The sequence below is a fragment of the Leopardus geoffroyi genome, chromosome C2 (genome assembly GCF_018350155.1).
Source record: "Leopardus geoffroyi isolate Oge1 chromosome C2, O.geoffroyi_Oge1_pat1.0, whole genome shotgun sequence".
Classification (NCBI taxonomy): domain Eukaryota; kingdom Metazoa; phylum Chordata; class Mammalia; order Carnivora; family Felidae; genus Leopardus; species Leopardus geoffroyi.
In genome coordinates, this window is record NC_059333.1 from 104,138,277 (window position 1) to 104,158,577 (window position 20,301).

A 20,301-nucleotide genomic window follows, 5' to 3' on the forward strand; every position below is an offset into this window, starting at 1 on the left:
CTGCGCGCGCCCGGCCGTGCGTGCGGCTGCGGGAGGCTGCGTGTGCGCGCGGGGCGGCAGCATCGGCCGCCCGCCCGCCCGTGTCGGAGCAGGGCTAGCGCCGCGAGCGGGAGGTGAGTTCCTGGCCGGGTCCCGGGGGGCGATCGGAAGCCTTGGAGACCCCAGTGCTGGGTGGCGGGCTCGGTCCTGGGACTCGCTTCTCCTGGAACGGCAGTTGCGGGCCCCGCGAGACCAGGAGACTGGCAGGGCGGTGCCGCCCACTCCGGCCCTCTTGCGGAGCGCGGCCGGGGTTGCGCGGGAGCAGCCGCGTCCTGGGGCTCCGGCCACTGCGAAGAGCGGCTGCCGGATCCCGTTCGCCTGGGGGAGAAGGGGCCTGGCGGGGCCGTGGGCGACACTGAGGAGCGGTGGGAAGTGTAGCGGGCCCAGGCCGCGGCCGCAAGGAGCACTCTGCCCTGCCTGCTCTGCCCTAGGGCGCAGCCCCTGGATCTCCGTCGCTCTGGGCCTCTCTGGCGACCAAGTCGGGGAGCAGCCCGGGGAGCGTTGGCCGCGGCGGCGAGGGACAGGACGCGGAGACGCCGACTGGTGTCTCAGTGTCGGTGGATTTCCCGGCAGGCCCGGGACGAACGCATTCCCAAGGCGCTGGGGAAGGGCCTGGGAATCGAATTATGAAATGCGGGAGCGTTCTTCTTCATGGGGAGGGTTTGCGAGGAATCTGGACCTAAGGAGGAGAATGGGCGAATTGGGCAGAGAGAAAAGGAAATCCCGAGGAGCTAGGGCACGCGATTTATAGGAGGAGATCTTAACGGGCATACAGGCATTTTAAAAGAAATCTGAGAGATGCAATGGAGTCTCACTTTTCCAAGCAGTAAGGAATGATGCCAGCAGCAAGCACGCGTTGCATTCCTATTTCCTTCTCTTCCACTCCTCACTGCTGGACTAGGAGGGAGATTTGCAAGGCCGAGATGATTTTCTTTTACTCTGTGTTTTGCAAATAGTACCAGCGTTTACAAGGTGGCTGCCTCGTTAGGGAAAGCTACATCCAAGGAATAAATTACCAAACCGTATCTTTTTTTTTTTTTTTTTTTCCTGTTTTCAGAGGTAAGCAAGATTTGATTTGAGTTGGCAGTCTTCAAGTGGGGACAAGTTTGTATTTTAGTTTTCCCCAGGCGTCTTAGAAGGATGTAGGGAGCCGATTTTGTGCTCTCAGAATGTGTTGATGTCTGATAAAAGCGCATCTGAATTTGTATCAGTCTAGAGAAGGCAGCTGTTTATTAAGAGATGAGAGTCTAAGACGTTTTTTTCTCCTAGACTAGAAGGTTCATTCAAATGAATGGTCAGTGAGTAATTCCGGTCGTGAAAGTAAAGCCTGTTATCAAAACAGTGGCCAAATATTGTTCCAGATTGGATGCATGAAGTGATTTGAGAGCAAGGAAGAAGAGAGGATCAAAGCTTTTCCAAAAAGGAAGAGAATGCCAAAACAGTATATGATAATTTGCTCCTGTAATAGTTTGCTAGGTATAGAACACTGATTTTAGATGTCGAATTGCCCAGTGTTGTTGAATTATGACTTAGATATATTCCTTTTCTGTTCTTTTGCTCAGTAGTTCACAGCAAATGTTTTAATTAAAGCATGGAATATGGAAATCAGCAGAAAAACTAAAAAAGCTAGTGCTTTAGTCTCACCTGAAATTCTGTGGGTAAGTTCATCTTACTTTAATTTAGAAATTATCCTAATTGGTTAAAATTGACTGTAATAGTCTCCTTTACAACATTTCAAGGATCATTTACACAGCTACAAATTCTTTTATATATTCTAGTATATTTTTTCCCCTGAAGGATTTGAGGAATTGTAAGAGTTAAACTTTACTAAACCATTTTGGATGATACATATATTTCTAAAAAATTGGATTATTATTAAAATACTTGATATGTCAGGAAAATTTAACTATATAAACCTAATTTGGTGGCCATATTCAAGTTCAGACTCAACTCTTTATTCCTAAGAAAATGCTCCAGTGGATACTTTTTCTTTTTATCCGTTAAAATGATTTGCCTTCTGTCTGTGCCCAGTCCGCAAGTCTGTTCTTTCCACTGTTGGGTGATATGAGTAGAATCCCATTTGAGGAAGTGGCTTTATCCCATTCACAGCTGTATAACGTCCAGGCCAAATATGCTTTCCTCTTGCAGTTCTAACAGTTATTGCTCATCCCTGCTCACTGTGTGGTAACCACACTATATACAGCTTCATAAATGAGGTCAATTGTGGGGGGTCAAACAGAATGCTTTTAAATGGCCTTGCACAGCAGATGCATTCAAAAGTTGCAGTTCATTTAACAGCCTGTCTTTGGTAAATATCTCTTATGGGACTATGAACAATGGTTTTGTTTCAGTAAAAAGTTGGCCATTATAAATACTGATTTGCTTTTGGCACTAGAGCTTTTGGTACATTGTGAATTAGATGAGAGGGGAAGGTGAGGATATGCGCAGGAGACCTGGTGATTGGTAGGAGGCTCCTCTAGGTGAGGGGGGAGATAAAGCCACAGAACATCTTAAGGATGAGGCCCTGAAAGGCTGCAGGATGGAAGATTTGGCTAGGGAGATAACTTGGACCCCTTGAAGCTCTGAGAAATTAAGGAATAAAACTCAGAAAGCTAGAATACATTATTAATTTTTCATTCTATGTGTTTCTGACCTGGAATTAGCCAGGAAACCAAGCCTTTTGGTGTCTCTGTATAGCATCCATAGCCTAGGGTAGTACTTCTCAGCCCTGCCTACCCCTCTGGGAATCGTGTCATGTGGGGAATATGTTACCAGCACTAGGACCCCCTTTTAAGTTGCGAGACCCTTTGGGGGTAATGAGGAAACATAGAGACGAAGGATCTTAGGAGGCTGAGATTTTCTTGATGTTCTAAGGTATGCCAGTTCATGCCAAGAACACTTCCAGACCAACAGCCTGATTGGTAGATAAAGTTTTAATGAAGCACAGCCACACCTATTTGTTTAATATTGTCTGTGGCACCATTTTTGCTAGAAAGGCAGAGTCAAGTGTCTGGGATAGAGACCATATGGCCCATGAAGAAAATATTTGCTATCTGGCCTTTTATTAAAAAAAAAAAAAAAAAAAATTGCCCACTCTTGGGCTAGAATATAGATGTCTGCTAAACTCCCAAGCTGTGCGTTTTGAACAGCTTTTTAAAGTTAGCATAAAGAAGCACTATATTTGGCTCTTATTTTGGTAACAGACTTTGTTTTCAAGGATGGAGATAGCCACTTTCTGAGAGGAAAAATTATATTATAATTTTTCCATATATTATATTAGAATTCTCTCTCAATTCTTATCTCTAATGTTAAATAGTTCTTTTGTCTAAACTGATGTAGGGTCTATAATTTGTGCTCTTCTCAAGCATCTGCACATTCTGAGAGTGCAAACTCAGCTCTCTGCCCTGGACCCTGACCACACATTTGGAGACATTTCAGCTGGGAGGTCGCCCTCCCATCTTCTCAAGGTGGGCTTTACTGATAATGTTCATTCTGAAACTTGGAGCCACAAACCTTCCTCCCTGCTCTGCATTGTGTCAGCAACCTGAAGGCAAGACAGGTGTCTTCCCCATTGCATCCCCAACCTTTAAAACAGATCTGGCATACCGACTGACTGACTGACTGACTGAATGAATGAATGCATGAAAGAAGAAACAAATGAACGAAGGACATTCAAATAACTAAGGGAAAGGTAATGAGTGACTTAGCCTGACAGACAAGAATGACAAAGGTATGTAATATTCTTAATCTGGGGCAACAATGAGAAGAAATATTAACTAGAGCAGCTTCCCCTATCCCCTTCCTCCAATGGGTAAAGCGGTTTATATCAAAACAGAGACAGGAAGCCCAGCTTTCAAGTCAGCCTTCCTGCTGTTCTGCCTCACTTGTGTGATCTTTGTTCTGCTCCAGTTTTCCTAGGTTCTCTCCAGACCGAGTCATCTTGTTGCCTCTTTTCACGAGCACTGTCACGTGGCTCTTTCAGATTGCCCACCCCTGGGTGCAGAGGTACGTCCATTTTTGCTCTGTTTGGCTCTTTGGGTCAGTACTGTATTCTCACAGCCCAGCATGAGCCCAAGAAGTATATGTTGAACAAATGACTGCCTGTGGAAAACACACTAGCCATGATGGATCAGCCAATTTTGAAACTGACTAGGCATTGTCATTGGGCTCACGTTTCCTTTTTTTTTTTCTTCCAGAAAGACCTTTCAGTGCCCTGCCCACTTGAGAGAAACTTCATTCTTGCATGTAAGGCTTCCCTTGATCTTCGACTGGAGGAACCCTTTTGGGTTCCAGTGTTTACCAAAGCTAATGTTTACCAAAGCTCAGCAATTTATTCAGGGTTATTTGGAGTATAAACTTATTAACATTCTTGCCAGAAGTTCCTCCATTTCTGAAAAGCATACTTGAAGAGAAGACTAGTTGGAAATTTATAAGTTCATGGGTTAGCTTTGACAGCTCTTTATCCCTGACAAAGATCAGAGATGCTTCACTACGTGGAAGAAAGTATGAAGATGCCGGGCCAGCGAGATGAAAACAAATTAGGAAGGATGCATTGTGGTGTAGTGGTTTCGGAGCCCACTTAGGGGATGAGGACACCAGCATTCCCAGCCCTGCTTGCTGGCTGTGAGACCCTGACTAACCATCAGGTCTCCAAATCACAGTCTCCTCAACTGGAAAAGAAGTGCTGCAGTAGTAGGGCCTACGTCCTAGATAGTTTTAATCAATAAACGGTGGAAATATGGAAAGTACTTAGTCCAGCACCAGGACCAAGCAGGGGCTGTTGCTAAAATTATGGAGAGAGGGCAATGTGAAGAAAATGGATAAAGTAGAAAGCAAGTTTTTTTCTTTTTTTTTTTAATATTTATTTATTTATTTATTTATTTATTTTTAATATATGAAATTTATTGTCAAATTGGTTTCCATACAACACCCAGTGCTCATCCCAAAAGATGCCCTCCTCAATACCCATCACCCACTCTCCCCTCCCTCCCACCCCCCATCAACCCCCATCAGCAAATAAAATTTGATTCTCTACTATATGCCCAGCTGTGCTTCGGAGTGAGAGGGAGAAATGTAAGCTTTATCAAATATGCATAATCCTTAAAGTAGATTGATGCCACTTGAATATTTCACACCTCAGTTTGAAAACGTTAATGAGTTTTGTAGTTCTCCTCCAGCTGCCAGAAGTACCTGTTGTAGGACTTCTGACAGTTCCAATCATTCCCAGGTATAGGAAGATCAGGGGGCAGGAGGAAGGCCACGGGAGAGGGGAGCATGTGTGGAAGAGGAACCAAAAAAGTTTGCATTTGGCGTGTGGATCGCTACTGCTAGTTCCTGTGGGCTTATATGCTCATGGGAGCAAAACATTGGGAACTTTAAGATGTTAGAGGAAACCTCATCTTTGGAGTCTAAAAGGAAGCTTACTGGGGCTCCTGGCTGGCTCAGTCGGTAGAGCATGTGACTCTTGATCTCAGGGTTGTGCATTCAAGCCCCACATTGGGTGTGGAGCCTACTAAAAAAGAAAAAAAAGAAAGCTTACTGATCTGAAGGGAGAATGTGGATAAACTAGGATTTATTTGCATGTTTACATGTGCTAGAGACCATGTGGTGTTACATAAGAGACACTGGGAGCTAGCTGCATGGTTTGTAAATGGAACAAGTGTAAGTAAGCAAATAAGTTAGAGGAACACGTAGTGGACCTTAATGATAACAGTGGTACTCTCTACTTAGTTCTTACTGTGTCCCAGCCCGGTCCTAAATGGTCAACATGTATTATTTCAAGAAATGGAGTTTCTGATTCGCTGGAATCAGATGGGGTGGGGCCCGAGGCTAACAAGCTCCTAGGCAGTGCCCGGGCACTATAGTCTGAATAGTGAGGTCTAGAGCAGCAACATTGGAATCACCTGGAAAAGGTTTCAAAATACTGCCACCTAAACCTCACCACCCTTTGTAACTCTCATTTAGTTATTAGTTCGGGGTATATACCCTGGCTTCCAGAGCTTTTCAGGTTCTCCAAGAGATTATAATATGCAGCAAAGTTTAAGAATCACTGGATTCAGAAAGAAAAGGGAAGAGAGAGGTAATGGTCAGACAGCACTGGTTGTGTTTGTTTCTAATGATAATCAGAGGAGGCCAGAATGGTAGAGTTTTATATTGCTTTGTTTATGAATTAATATGTTCAGTTTGAGTGGGTCCTAGAAGGGAAATTTTCCTCACAATGTGTATTGATATGTGTGTCTCCCTCTTTATTTTTAATTTAAAAACTTCTTGTTTAAGTTTATTTATTTTGAGAGAGAGAGAAACAGAGCACATGAGCAGGGGAGGGACAGAGAGAGGGAGAGAGAGAGAGAGAGAGAGAGAGAGAGAGACTTCCAAGCAGGCTCCGTGCTGAACTTGAACTCATGAACTATTAAAATCATGACCTGATGGGGAGCCTGAGCGGCTCAGTCGGCTGGGCATTGGACTTGGGCTCAGGTTATGATCTCACAGTCTGTGAGTTCGAGCCCTGCATTGGGCTCTGTGTTGACAGCTCAGAGCCTAGAGCCTGCTTCAGATTCTGTCTTCCTGTCTCTCTATCGCTCCCCCACTTGCGCTCTGTCTCTCTCCAAAATAAATAAACATTAAAAAAAAAAAAACGTGACCTGAGCTGAAGTCAAGAGCTGAATGCTTAACTGACTTAGCCACCCAGGCGCCCCGTGGTTCTCTCTCTTTATAAGAAATAGGACATGAGTGATGTGTGTAATTACGATTTGTATTAAACTCAATGTGCACAGGACCTTGTTTAGGCTACCAGGATTTCCACCTTTTGTAGTACTGTTTTGTATGTGGAAAAAGAGTCATAATGTTGCCCAATTGGCAGTAATTGTAATTATCTTTTTTTTTTTTTTTAATTTTTTTTTTCAACGTTTATTTATTTTTGGGACAGAGAGAGACAGAGCATGAACGGGGGAGGGGCAGAGAGAGAGGGAGACACAGAATCAGAAACAGGCTCCAGGCTCTGAGCCAGCAGCCCAGAGCCCGACGCGGGGCTCGAACTCACGGACCGCGAGATCGTGACCTGGCTGAAGTCGGACGCTTAGCCGACTGCGCCACCCAGGCGCCTCTGTAATTATCTTTAATGATAGCACATATTTTCTCCTTGGATGACCCTAAATCTAGTATGCATGGGCTTAGAATTTTATTGAAATGTGGTTTTTTGGTGATTTTGTTTGTTTTTGCATGTCTGGACCTGTTTTTCGTTTTTTGTTTTTAATGTTTATTCATTTTGAGAGTGAGAGATAGAGAGCAAGTGGGGGAGGGCAGAGAGAGAAGGAGACAGAATCCCAAGCAGGCTCTGCATCTATCAGCACAGAGCCTGATGCAGGGCTTGAACTCATGAACCGTGAGTGAGATCATGACCTGAGCCGAAACCAAGAGTCAGATGCTTAACCGCTTAACCAATGCCCCTCATGTCTGTACCTTTAAAAAAAAATTTTTTTTAACATTTATTCATTTTTGAGAGACAGAGACAGAGCATGAGTGGGAGTGGGGCAGAGAGAGAGGGAGACACAGAATCTGAAGCAGGCTCCAGGCTCTGAGCTGTCAGCACGGAGTCCGACACAAGGCTCGAACCCACCAACCGTGAGGTCATAACCTGAGCCGAAGTCGGGTGCTTAACCAACCAAGCCAACCAGGCGCCCCGTGTCTGTACCTTTTTAAGTGAACATGATCAGAATCAGTGCAGCCTATTAGAAGAAGGCTTTGTTTCAGAAGAAAGCCAAAGAAAAGTAAGCATACTCTAACAGATTCAGGAGTTTACTTTTGGATTCAATTTATTCTTGGGGATATTTTGTTAATAAATGAAAGGGGTAAAAGCACATTACCAGACCATTTGCACCGCATTCAGATACCCACCTAGTACCTACTGTGTGCTAGGCTCCAGGGATGTGGCAGTGAACAAGATGTGCAAGGCCTTTCCCCTCACAAACCTCAGATTCTTGAAGGGAAGACAATAAACAAATAATAGACAGAAAATCTCAGGTGGTTTGATTGCCTACAGGAGAATAATGAGGGGTGTGATAGAAAGTAGGGGCAGGGGAACCACTTGAGATAAGGGGTCAGGGAAGGACTCTCCTAAGTGACATTTTGCTAGGATCCAAAGCAGGAGAAGGAGCCAGACTTTCCATGAACCAGCTTTTGCGTTAGACAAACAGCAAGTGAAGACTCTCCGAGGGAGGGAAAATTTGAAAGTGTCAGGGCTCAGAACCGAAGCCACTTTGACTGAAATAGAGATAGGAGGAGGCGTGGCCACAGACGAGATGTATTCCTGAGAGACAGACTGGATAGATCTTCAAAAAATATGAACCTTGTTGTCCTTAAGTTCTCACTGTCTTTGTGCTTTGTTTTTGTATTGACAGCTCTCTAATGAACATATACTTGCGATTAGAAAAGTTTTATATGTTTTTTTAAAAAATTGAATTCGCTTTCCCTTTGTAGAATATAACCAACATTTTTGTACCCCAGGAAAGAATTTCAGGTTATTTTGGCTTAAATAATGGTACCATTGCAGTAATTCTTTGTTCTGTTTCTCTGGAGTCCTTGCATTTGGACTGATCCCTCCACCCACCCTGTCAGCCCCCCAGTTTATTTTCTAGTGCCCAGCATATTTGTGATGCCAAATAAGAAGGTCCGTATCTGCATGAATTATTAGTTGCCATTTGTTACTATTGTTAATAACTCATATTTCAGGTTTTGAGGGTGAGAATCCTGAGTCTTTCTGTGTAAAGATGGTAAGGTTGTGATGCTGCTTTACTGTGTTTAATCAAGGTTTGGTGGTAGTGAGAAATTAAAACCGTTCAGAGTGATTCCGGTCAGTAGAGATGTGGCAGACTCCCTGGCATAGGAAGGGTGGTGCCAAGAACGTGATATCTGTGGGCGCCTGGGTGGCTCATTCGGTTGAGCGTCCGACTTCAGCTCAGGTTATGGCCTCACGGTTCATGAGTTCGAGCCCCACGTTGGGCTTTGTGCTGACAGCTCAGAGCCTGGAGCCTGCTTGGGATTCTGTGCTTCCCTCTGTCTCTGTCCTTCCCTTGCTTGCTCTCTCTCTCTCTCTCTCAAAAATAAATCTACACTAAAAATTAAAAATAAAAGAATGTGAGATTTGGAGTCCTGCTTGATTTTGTCCCTACCACCTACGAGCCTGTGACTTTGGGCAAGTTATTGACTCTCCCCGAGCCTCAGTTTCTCACCTATTCAATGCAAACAGTAAAGGTTTCAGAGCACCTTTATTTGTGGACTGTCTTGAAGGTCCCGTGAGTTAGTGCCTGAGAACAGTTCCTGGTGCTCTCGCCACGGCTGGGCACCTAGGGCCAGCATGTCTTGTAGACATGATTGCACACAGTCACTAAATAGACAAAATGATTGGATTGCCAAGCTGTTTTAACTTCCTTTTTTTTTTTAAGTATAACATGCAAAAAGAAAGTGTACTAATTAGGAGGTGAATTATCACAGTGAACACACCTGTAAGCACCATCTAGGTCAAGAAATAGAACATGGCCGGAACCCCAGAAAGTCCCCCCAGGCCCCTACCAATTATACTTCCTTCCTGTCTCCAGAGGTTATCAGTGCCCTAATTCTGACACCTTAGATTGCTCTTGCCTGCTTTTCAGTTTTGTGTAAATGGAATCATAGTATCTATTCTTTATGTGTCTGGCTTCTTTAACTCTACATTATATTTGAGAGACTCTAAAATGTCACATGAGGTTATAGTTTGTTCACTTCTGTTTTGTGGAAGGTGCTGTTACATAAATTTGTTTCTTCCACCATGGTTGTTTCCAGGTTGGAGTTATCATGGATGGTGTGCTGTTATGAATTTTCTGGAACATACTTAGGTGTCCCAATGTACTTGTTGTTGAGTGTTCTTCCTAGGACTGGAGTTGCTACATCATAGGATACATGTATATTCAGCTTTAGTGAATAACACTAAAAAGTTTTCCAAAAACACTGAACCATTTTGTAGAATTTTTTTAACTCCAAACTACTGCTCAATTCACCAAAATTAGTTTATTAATTCAGTGAATACAAAGATGGGCTAGGACAAGATTTTTCCAAAAGGTAGAGTTCAATCCTGCCAGAGACTGAAAATTAAAATAGGTTCTTCAGATAGATTTGAGGAACAATGCATGATATATCCTCTTCTCAGAGAATGTATATTAGCATATTAAAAGCTGAGAAGCCCTCCATTAAAAAATACCAGTTTACATTCATTTAAATTATTTTGGCAGGGCGGGAGGGGTGGATTTCCACAGAGCTCTTTTGAGGGCTCTGTAACACTTGGGGATAAGACATAGATGCATCCATCTTTGGTGCCAGAAAGTTCTGGTATTAATAACTGAGGAGAAGAAATCTGCATCTCACTTCTTCTGCTCTCTTCTAAAACATTGGATACAACCAACCTCTTACTTATTTCTGGAAGTTTTCTGGGCTTTTCTATTATTTGCAGTGTTTCTTCAGCTTTTATGTATCAACCACCAAATCGACCCGTAATTATTTGTGGTCACTGGTGCAGCAGCATCGTGCTGGGCTTGTGGGATAGAGAAGATGGTTTGCTTGGGCTAAATTATTTAAAATCTAGTTGGTGAATGCATGTTTACTTAATATGATCACAAGTTTATCTTTTATCAAATGGAAATTATTTTAGAATTATAAATGTAAGTTCTTTACAGTGATATATTATTTAAGAAGTCAGTAATAAAATAATACTGTATTTCCTTGTTGGGCCTTTTTATATTTTTCTGCTCATCGGTGTTTTAGGTTCTTTCTGCCCCTCTCCTGGGACATGGGATTTAGAACAGTGTCAGAGCTCACAAAACTCATTCTTGTGCTAGGAGAGCGGCTGCCCTATGCTCCCACTGTCTGGTTATGAGCCAGACCTAAGTCTCAGACCAGGCCAGCTTGATTTCTGTGACATCATAGTGTGTCCACATTTATCCACATACCCGAGTGTCACTTTAACTTCAGAAACCACTGACTTTGCTGACTGAATAGTCCATATTGTCCACGTAAACCTCACAGTAACTGAATCGGTATTGTGGTGCTTGGTTTTAGCTGAAAAAAAAAAAAAAAGACTTTTTTGAAAAGTTAAGTAACTTCCTCAAAGTCACACACAACAATTAAGTATTACAGCCAAGATTTAGGGTAAGCCATTTAAGTCCAGGCATTTTTGTTATGCTTTTTTCCTGTTTTGATAGGTTTAAAATACAAAGAAAACTAAAAATAGAAGAGAATACTTGTATTTCAATCATCCTGAATTAACAAATGCTAATTAATACTTTATAGTATTTGTGGCGAGTCTTCTCTTTCCCCTTTTCACCACACACCCCTTTTATTCTTCCACAGTGACACCCACACTGCTGAGTGTGGAAGCTTTTCCTGCAGTTTCTTTAAAAAATAGTTTTAGGGGCACCTGGGCTCACGGTTTGTGGGATCGAGCCCCTGTATCAGGCCCCATGCTAACAGTGCAGAGCCTGCTTGGGATTCATTCTCTCTTTTCCTTTCTCTTTGCCCCGCCCCTGCTCATTTTCTCACTCTTAAAGTAAATAAACTAAAAAAAATAGTTTTGTGCGCATCGCTGCTTTTTAAAGCTCTCTTGCTCTTGTGCGGTTTAAAACTATATAAATTGTATTATCTATGCATTTAATTTTTTAACTTGTATATTTTACTCAACATTTTATTTTTTAATACTCTCGAAATTGATATTCTGTGTATAAATCCGATTCACTTCTTTTTAACTGTCTTCTAAGATTCCATTGGAAGACAGTAGCAAGTTTTATTTACTTATTATCTTACGGATAGAGATTTAAGTTGCTTCAGATTATCTGTTTTCATAACCCCATAGTAAGCATGCTTGTACAGGTCTCCATGCATGTACATATATGAGAGTTTTTCAAGGATGTAGTCCCAGGAAAGGAAAGTCTGGTTTTCAGTTCTCTAGATGCAACCATGTTGCTTATCTACCACAGTGGGCTTGTACTTCAACCCTCTGTGTATGACAAATATCATTCACTCCAATACCTGATTAATAATAAACTTTTTCATGTTTTCAGATGGGTTAAAAACTTGGTATCTGACTTTAATTTGCCTTTCCCTGGTCACTAGTGAGACTGACCTTCTTTTCATGTTTATCGGCATGTAATTGGAAGTTCTGAATTCCTCTTCTGTGAACTTATTCACATGTTACCCATTTTCCTTTTGATTTGTAAGCTTTATATAAACTTTATACAAATGAAAATTAATAACAGATTATTACAAGTATATACTATCTAACAAATATAGTGTAAGGATTCTGGATACCAGCCCTTTGTTTTATTTGTTGTAAATATCTTCTCTGAGTCTGTGGCTCACATTTTAACTTGTCCTATAAACTTTATATTCTAATGTTGCCCAGTGTATTTCTCCTGTCTTTTATGGGATATGCTTTTTGTAACTTGTTCACAAAGGCCTCTGCCACACAGAGGTTCACAAATATATTCTGTATTTTTCTGTAATCATTTTAGTTTTGCTTTTTAAAATTCTTTTACCCACCTGGAACTTTATTTTGAAAATAAATATGAATGTAGTTGTTTTTTTTTTCCCACATTTATTCTGAAACCATTTGTTGAATCTTTTCCCCACTGATTTGTGAGGCAGCCTCTGCCATTTTTCAAGTCCCTGTGTATGGGTACGTCTGCTAAGTCCCTGCGTATGGATACATCAGCTTCTGGCCTTAGTGCTGCTCAGCTGTTTCATCTGTTGGTCTGCCATTCTGTTTTTATAACTGTAGCTCTGCGATAGGATTTAATAACAGCCAACCCACCACCATCCCACCTTCATTCTTTGTTTTCAAAATTGTATTGGTTATTCCAAATCAAGAAGTTTTCATCATAATGTTATGTATTTATTGATTAATTTGGAGAAGTGGAATCTTTTGAGTCTTTTGAATCTTCTTATCCTTGAACACATTATCTCTCTCATTTACTCACATCTTTTTGGGTTTTTTTTGTATTCTTCAGAAGAGTATTTTACTTTTCTACATTAGGGTCCTGCACATTTTTTGTTAGCTTTATTTGACACTGTAGTTTTTGTTGCTGTTGTGGTTTTCCTTAGACTTTTTTTTAAATGATAGAAATCTTTTTTAAACTTTTTTTTTATCTTATAGAGATAGCACCAGTAGGGAAGAGGGGCGGGGGTAGAGAGAGAGAGAGAGAGAGAGAGAGAGAGAGAGAATCTCAAGCAGGCTCCACACTAAGTGGGATATGGGCTGGATCCCACAAACCCAGGATCATGACCTGAGCTAAAATCAAGAGTCGGGTGCTTAACCAACTGAGCCACCCAAGCGCCCCTAGATTTTTGTTTTTTTTTTTCAGTAATTTTGGTATATATGTGAGCTCATATCCAACATCTTGGTACACCTGTCAGTTCTTACAAGTTGTCTTTTTCCTCTTGAGTTTTCTTTGTAGATGATTACATAATAATGAAAATAATGGCAGGTTTCTTTTTTCTCTTAACAGTTTTTACATCTTCCTCTTGTTTTAGTGGACACTAACACACACTAAAAATACACTGCTTTCCTGACTTTGGTAGAAATATTTCTAAAGTTTATCCTTAAGTTTGCTACAGTTTCTCTAACAGGTTAGACTCTTCCCTTCTATTCCTAATGTTTTTTTAATAATTGTCTTTTTTGGGTTTTTGTTTTTCATTGTTTTCTGCTTTATCTTTATTATCCCTTCTGTTTTCTTGTTTATGTAATAACATTGGAATTATTTTTTTAACTTCTTGAGCTAAGTACTCAGCTTATTTATTTTCAATCTTTTAAAAAAAATACACTACCTATTATGCTTAAAAGTCTTCATACTGTATCTAGTTATGTGACATATTCTGGTAAGGCAAAGGTATTGGGATGAAAAACAGATCAGTGGTTGCCTGGGAGTTCAGGGAAGGCTTGATTAAGGGACACTAGTAGAATTTTTGTTATGATGGAATTGTTTCATATCTTGATTGTGCTGGTGGTTACGTGTACAGAAGAGTAAAATAAAAAGGGTAAATTTTACTGTATGTGAGTTATATATCAGTTTAAAAATCAAGTGGATACAAAACAATGTATATAAAGTAATTCTACTTTTAAAAATGTATATTATTTTAAAAGGTTGTTAGTTTTCTGTAAGGACTACTTTAGTTACATCCAGTGTGTTTTTATACGTAGCACTGTTTAAAAAAATTAAAAAAAAATTTTTTTTTAATCTTTATTTATTTTTGAGAGAGAGACAGAGTGTGAGCAGGGGAGGGGCAGAATCGGAAGCAGGCTCTAGGCCCCAAGCTGTCAGCACAGAACCCAACACAGGGCTTGAACTCCTGAACCGTGAGATCATGACCTGAGCCGAAGTCAGATATTCAACTGACTGAGCCACCCAGGCACCCCTAAAAATTTTTCTTAATGTTTTATTCTATTTTTTGAGAGACAGAGAGAGACAGATTGTGAGCAGGGGAGGGGCAGAGAGAGAGAGGGAGACACAGAATCCAAAGCAGGCTCCAGGCTCTGAGCTGTCAACACAGAGCCTGACGTGAGGCCCGAACCCACAGATGTGGAATCATGACCTGAGCTGAAGTCGAATGCTCAACCAACTGAGCCACCCAGGTGCCCCTTATCTGTGGCACTTTAAAATGGGGAGGAAATTTTTTTTATTTTCATTTTTTTGAATTTTAATGTATTCACGTGTTTTAAAAATCAAAATAATACAAAAACTATGTAACTTACAAAGTAATTATACTGAGTAATATTTTTTAAGTAATACACCAAAGTAATATAAAAAAGGGTTGCTCTAGGGGCGCCTGGGTGGCGCAGTCGGTTAAGCGTCCGACTTCAGCCAGGTCACGATCTCGCGGACTCGTGAGTTCGAGCCCCGCGTCGGGCTCTGGGCTGATGGCTCAGAGCCTGGAGCCTGTTTCCGATTCTGTGTCTCCCTCTCTCTCTGCCCCTCCCCCGTTCATGCTCTGTCTTTCTCTGTCCCAAAAATAAATAAACGTTGAAAAAAAAAAAAAAAAGGGTTGCTCTCACTCCTTCTCTCATCCACCCCATTTCTCCCTGCCCACTGTGTCTTTTCATTGTTTTTCTCATACACATACAAATACATATTTTTTATTTCCTCTTCCTTTTGACACAAAAGTTGGCACATTGTAGACATTGTTCTATATCTTCTCCACTTAATATATTGTACAAATCTTTAACGTCAGTAACATCTGTATAGTATTCCATTGTGTGGATGTTTCATTGTTTATGTAAGTAATCCTTCATTAATGATCCCTTGGGTTATTTCCAAATATTTGCTATTATGTTGTAGCTAATAACAATAAAATGCCTTAACATTTTAGACATAGACAGCTGTGTCTAAAATAAATTCCAGGAACAAAATTACTGAGAAAAGAGTAAATGTATTTGTCATTTGTATAAGTATGTCCAAATTGCACTCCATTGAGATGTTATGGTTTTCTACTCCACCATACATGAATGAGATAGAGAATGTGTTTTCCTCTCTTTAGTTTTTATTACTAAAATATTTTATTTCTTTATTTTTTTAATATTATTATTTTTTAATTCTTTTTCAAGTTTATTTATTTTGAGAGAAAAAGAAAGAGGCAGAGAGAGGAAGAGAGAGAATCAGAGAGGCAGGCTCTGTGCCATCAGTGCAGAGCCCGATGAAGGGCTCAAACCTACAAACCATGAGATCACAACCCAAGCTGAAATCAAGACTTGGATGCTCAACCGACTCAGCCACCCATGAGCCCCACTATTGAAATATTTTAAAGTGAATACAGCTATCTTGGCTTTCTACTCCTAAATATATACTCTTAAAAATAGGAAAAGGTTTTTTAATTTTAAATTATTTTTAACAGCTTTATTGGGATATGACTTACATACCCATAAATTATTTAACTGTACAATTCAGTGATTTTTACTAAATTCACAAGAGTTTTGCAACCATGACCCAATCAAATTTTAAAATACTTCCTTTACCCCAAAATGATTCTTTATCTCCATTTGCAACCAGTTGCTGGTGCCACCGCCGGGCAACCACTAACCTGTCTGTAGACGTGCCTTTCATGTTTCATATGAATGGAGTCATATATATATATGGTCTTTTGTGTTGATCTTCTTTTACTTAAGACTCATGTTTTTCAGGTTCATCCACATCCTGAATTCTTAAAACTGGCATTTGTTATAGCCTGTATAAGTGCTTTGTTTCTTTTTGTAGCTGAGTAGCGTCATTGTATAGAAATACCACATTTGTTTATCCAGGAACATTTTCTTTTGTAGCCAGCTAACATTATCACACCTAAATAGATTAATAATCCTCCTGGCATCACCTGATATCTATGTTGTATTCAGATTTCTCCAGGATCCGGTCCAGGACCATACATTTGCAATTGGTGTGTCCTTAAACCTCTTTTAACCTACAGCCATCCCCTTTTTCATGTTTCTGACCAGCTGAAGACACCATGCTGGTTGACAGTCCCAGTTCCTTGATTTCTTTGAGTGCTTCCTGTGGTGTTCCTTAGCTTGTTCTTCTATCCTGTATTTCATGTAAATTTTTATTAGATTCCAGTTAAACATTTTTGGTTAGGATTCATCGGAGACAATATTGTGACTTTACAGTATAGCTCACTAGGAGATAAATAGCATGAAATTGTGCCATCATTCTGCTAAGATTGATGATTAGCACTGTGATTCCTCCAATGTAAATTTTATATTGTTTTAGTCCTTGTAAGTAGAAGGCAGTCTTTGGAGGGTTACTTGGGTGCCTTATTAATCTTTCGTTTGATGATTAAAACGCTGATTGATCATCATTGCCCGAATCAATAGTTTCACGAGAGGTTGCAAAATGATAGCTTTCTTCTGTCATTCTACCTACAGTTATAACTGGCATTTTTCTATAAAGAGGACTTTTTCCTCTTCAGTTGTAACACTTGTCCCCCTGAACTATAGATCATTGTTTAAAGCAGAAAAAAATTGCTTGGCTTCTTCCCCTGTACCCCTGCAAACCAATAGATTTCAGTTAAGTGGTTGATGTAATAGTGCCTTTACAATTTCCAATATGATATTCTCTTTAAATGTATGGATTAAACAGAAACTGTGTGTAAGGGTGTTGAGTTTCCAAACAGGTTTTTTTTGTTTGTGTTTTTCAAGTTGTGTTTTTGTCATAATTATATTGTGGTTAGATAATGTGGCCTCTGTTAAGTTGAGGTTTGTTTTGTGTTGTTTTTTTTTTTTTTTTTTTTTTCTCTGTAAGTAATCTCTACACCCAGTGTGGGGCCTGAACTCATGACCCTGAGATCAAGAGTCTCATGCTCAACAACTGAGGCAGCCAGGCACCCCTGTTGAATTGAGTTTTGAAAGTTCTTGAGATGACTTATATAACCTAACATGAACAGTTTCTTAATGAATATTTCACGTGTTCTTGAAACAAATATTCCATTCTCTCAGATCAAGATTATTAATATTATTTGAAACACTTATATCCTTATTTTTTGCCTGCTTGATTTAGACAGATTTGTTCAAAATCTCCCATTAGGATTATATATGGGTGCCTGGGTGGCTCAGCTGGTTAAGCGTCCAACTTTGGCCCAGGTCATGATCTCACGGTTTGTAGGTTTGAGCCCATGTCAGGCTCTGTGCTGACAGCTCAGAGCCTGGAGCCTGCTTCAGATTTTGTCTCCCTCTCTCTCTGTCCCTCCCCCACTCACGGTCTGTCTCTGTCTCTCAAAAACAAACATTAAAAAAAAATTTTTTTTTAATCTCCCATTAGGATTATAGATTTTTTCCATTTGTACTTATGCTTTTCCGAGTTTGCTTTATATATTTTTGAGGCTATGTTTTTATGTTGATATAGTTTCATAACTGTTACATTATCTTGTTGCATGGCTCCTTTTATCAGTAACAAAATCTTATCCCTTTTAAATGCTGTTCATTTAAAATATGTGACATGAGGGGGCCTGGAAGCTCAATTGGTTAATCGTCCAACTTCGGCTCAGGTTATGATCTCATGATTCATAAGTTCGAGCCCCACATCAGGCTCTCTGCTGTCAGTGCAGAGCCTGCTTCAGGTCTTCTGCCCCCCTTGCTTTGCCCCTCCCCCCTCTCCAAAGTGAATATTTAAAAATGAATAAATATAATATGTGACATTAATAATTAACTACAGCAGCCTTCTGATTGGCATTGTCATGATACGGTTTTTATTTACTAATTTTAAAACTTTTATGTTGTTTTGTTTTAGGCATGCGTCTTATAAGCAGTATAATGGCAGAATTTTAAGCCACGTTGAGAATCTCTTTTAGGAGGTAGGTTTATATTTACTCTGACAGTACATTTATATTTACTTCTGATATCTTTTGTGTTTTCTATTTGCCTTGCATTTTTTCTGCTTTTTTCTTCTTCTCTATTGGTAGCTTGCTTTGTTTCTTTTATTTCTCAGTGTGGAAGATACGTATTCCGTATCTGCTCTTTCAATAGTCACTCTCAAGGTTAATAATGTACATTTTAAATGATTTTTTTTGTAAAATGTTAAAGTTTATCACTCCTTGTTCCTCTTGAATTAGGTAAGAATATTAACATCTTAATTTTTCACATATTTTAAGTCTTTTTACAGCAACCATGTCATTTTTGTATAGTATTTCAGTTTCACTTTTTCTGACCACATTAAAAAAAATTGTATTCTTGTTCTTCTCTCATTTTGTTTTACAGTATCTGTACTTACTAGTTTTCACGGTCTTTTAATGGCCTCCTGGCTTACATCTGTTCCTTTCATGCCATTCCTTCCTCCTGAGTTCCCTTTTCTCCATACTAAAACATATTCTGTTGATACTTCTCCCAGCTAGAGTTTGTGGACTTTGTAAGTCCTAGTCTGTTTGAAAGTGTCTTTATTTCACTTTCAGTTCACTTGAAATCTCTAAAATTCATCTATAAAATAGGTACAGTAAAACCAGCTGGCCCACTGTATAGAGTTACTGGGGGGATACTAATAATACTTGCAAACACTTCATCAACTGTTTAAATATGTGTGTGTATACATAACATGATTATATGTAAAGTGCTATTATTGTAAGCTAATGTAAGTCCTGGTAGATTTATATTTAGAATTACTATATACTTAATCTTTTAAAATAATTCCTCACTATGTTGAGATAATATTTACTGAAATAAGAGAGGATAGTACCTAATAGACATATCATGAATTGTACGTGGCTACACTTTGGGAGAAGAACCTGGGGTAAGATGAAACTCAGAATCCTGCCTGCTCGTTTAGGGTTACTACCATTCAGTTGAACTTTGAGATATGCAAGCATAAAACTAAAAAATTTTTTTGACTTTGTTTTTATCTATGTACAAAGACAATACACAAATGGCATGGAAAATCTAAATGATACAAAAAGAAAAATGAAAGAAAGAAGTCTTCCAGAAATCCCTCAGAATAGAAGCCATTGACATACTGAGACATATCCTTCTAGAAAATCTTGCTTAGCATATGTGACTATATGGGTTTAAGGACTTATACCACATAAGCAGTTTTGCGATTTTCATTTGCTATATATCAAGGGAAGATATAGGTAAGCTTCATCACATATAATAAATAAATATATGCTGTTGTATTTAACCGGTTCCCAATTGTGAGGCATTTAAAATCAAATTTTTCCATATTATAAATTACACACAGTTGCCTGCTTACTTCTTTTGGATAAATTGCTAGCAGTGGTAATTGCTTGGTTAAAGAGTATACACATTTAAAATTTTGATACGTGTTTTCAAATTTCCCTCCAGAGTGCATGAGAATACCTTTTCCCCTACACATACTGACTATTGTCATGTGGGTTTTTTTTTTTCCTTTAATTTGCTGATTTGAGATTTTTGTCAATATTTCTGCTTCCTTGTAAGTTTGAACATCTGTTCTTATTGATCATTTGTAGTTCTCTTGAGAATTTCTCTTTCCGCCATTTCTTCTCTTGTAGTGTTCATCTTGTACTTAATTTGTATGAACTCTTTTTTTTCTTTGGGTTTACAAATCTTTGTCATAAATCTCAGGTTGTTTTTTTTTCTCTCCAGTTTGTTTTTTAATCTTTCATCCTTGTTTGTGTTTTTTATTGTTGTTTGTTTTTTTAGTTTTTTGTTTGTTTTTTATTTTTTGTTTTTGTTTTGCTTTTTAACCTTGTTCAAGAAATTTTTGAAATCTTCATTTGATCAAAATTTCCTTTATGGGT

General features: G+C 39.6%; 1 protein-coding gene and 1 long non-coding RNA gene across 15 annotated transcripts in view; both read left to right on the plus strand.

Annotated features, from left to right (window-relative positions):
• The window catches only part of B3GALNT1 (beta-1,3-N-acetylgalactosaminyltransferase 1 (globoside blood group)), a 26,079-nt gene continuing 5,778 nt past the window's right edge, over positions 1–20,301 (plus strand). For 2 of the 14 annotated variants that reach the window (XM_045503095.1, XM_045503093.1), the window contains exons 1-5: positions 15–113; positions 1,605–1,697; positions 3,949–4,044; positions 18,324–18,387; positions 19,438–19,653. The gene's annotated coding sequence lies outside the window, so the exon portion shown is untranslated. Of the gene's footprint in view, positions 114–1,601; positions 1,698–3,948; positions 4,045–4,235; positions 4,285–17,916; positions 17,922–18,323; positions 18,388–19,437; positions 19,654–20,301 lie in introns of all 14 variants that reach the window. The other 12 variants (XM_045503087.1, XM_045503086.1, XM_045503085.1 and 9 more) reach the window with 11 other exon arrangements.
• The window catches only part of LOC123611305, a 24,248-nt gene continuing 18,992 nt past the window's right edge, over positions 15,046–20,301 (plus strand). Inside the window, exon 1 of the long non-coding RNA XR_006718548.1 lies at positions 15,046–15,098. This is a non-coding gene — a long non-coding RNA (uncharacterized LOC123611305). The remainder of the gene's footprint in view (positions 15,099–20,301) is intronic.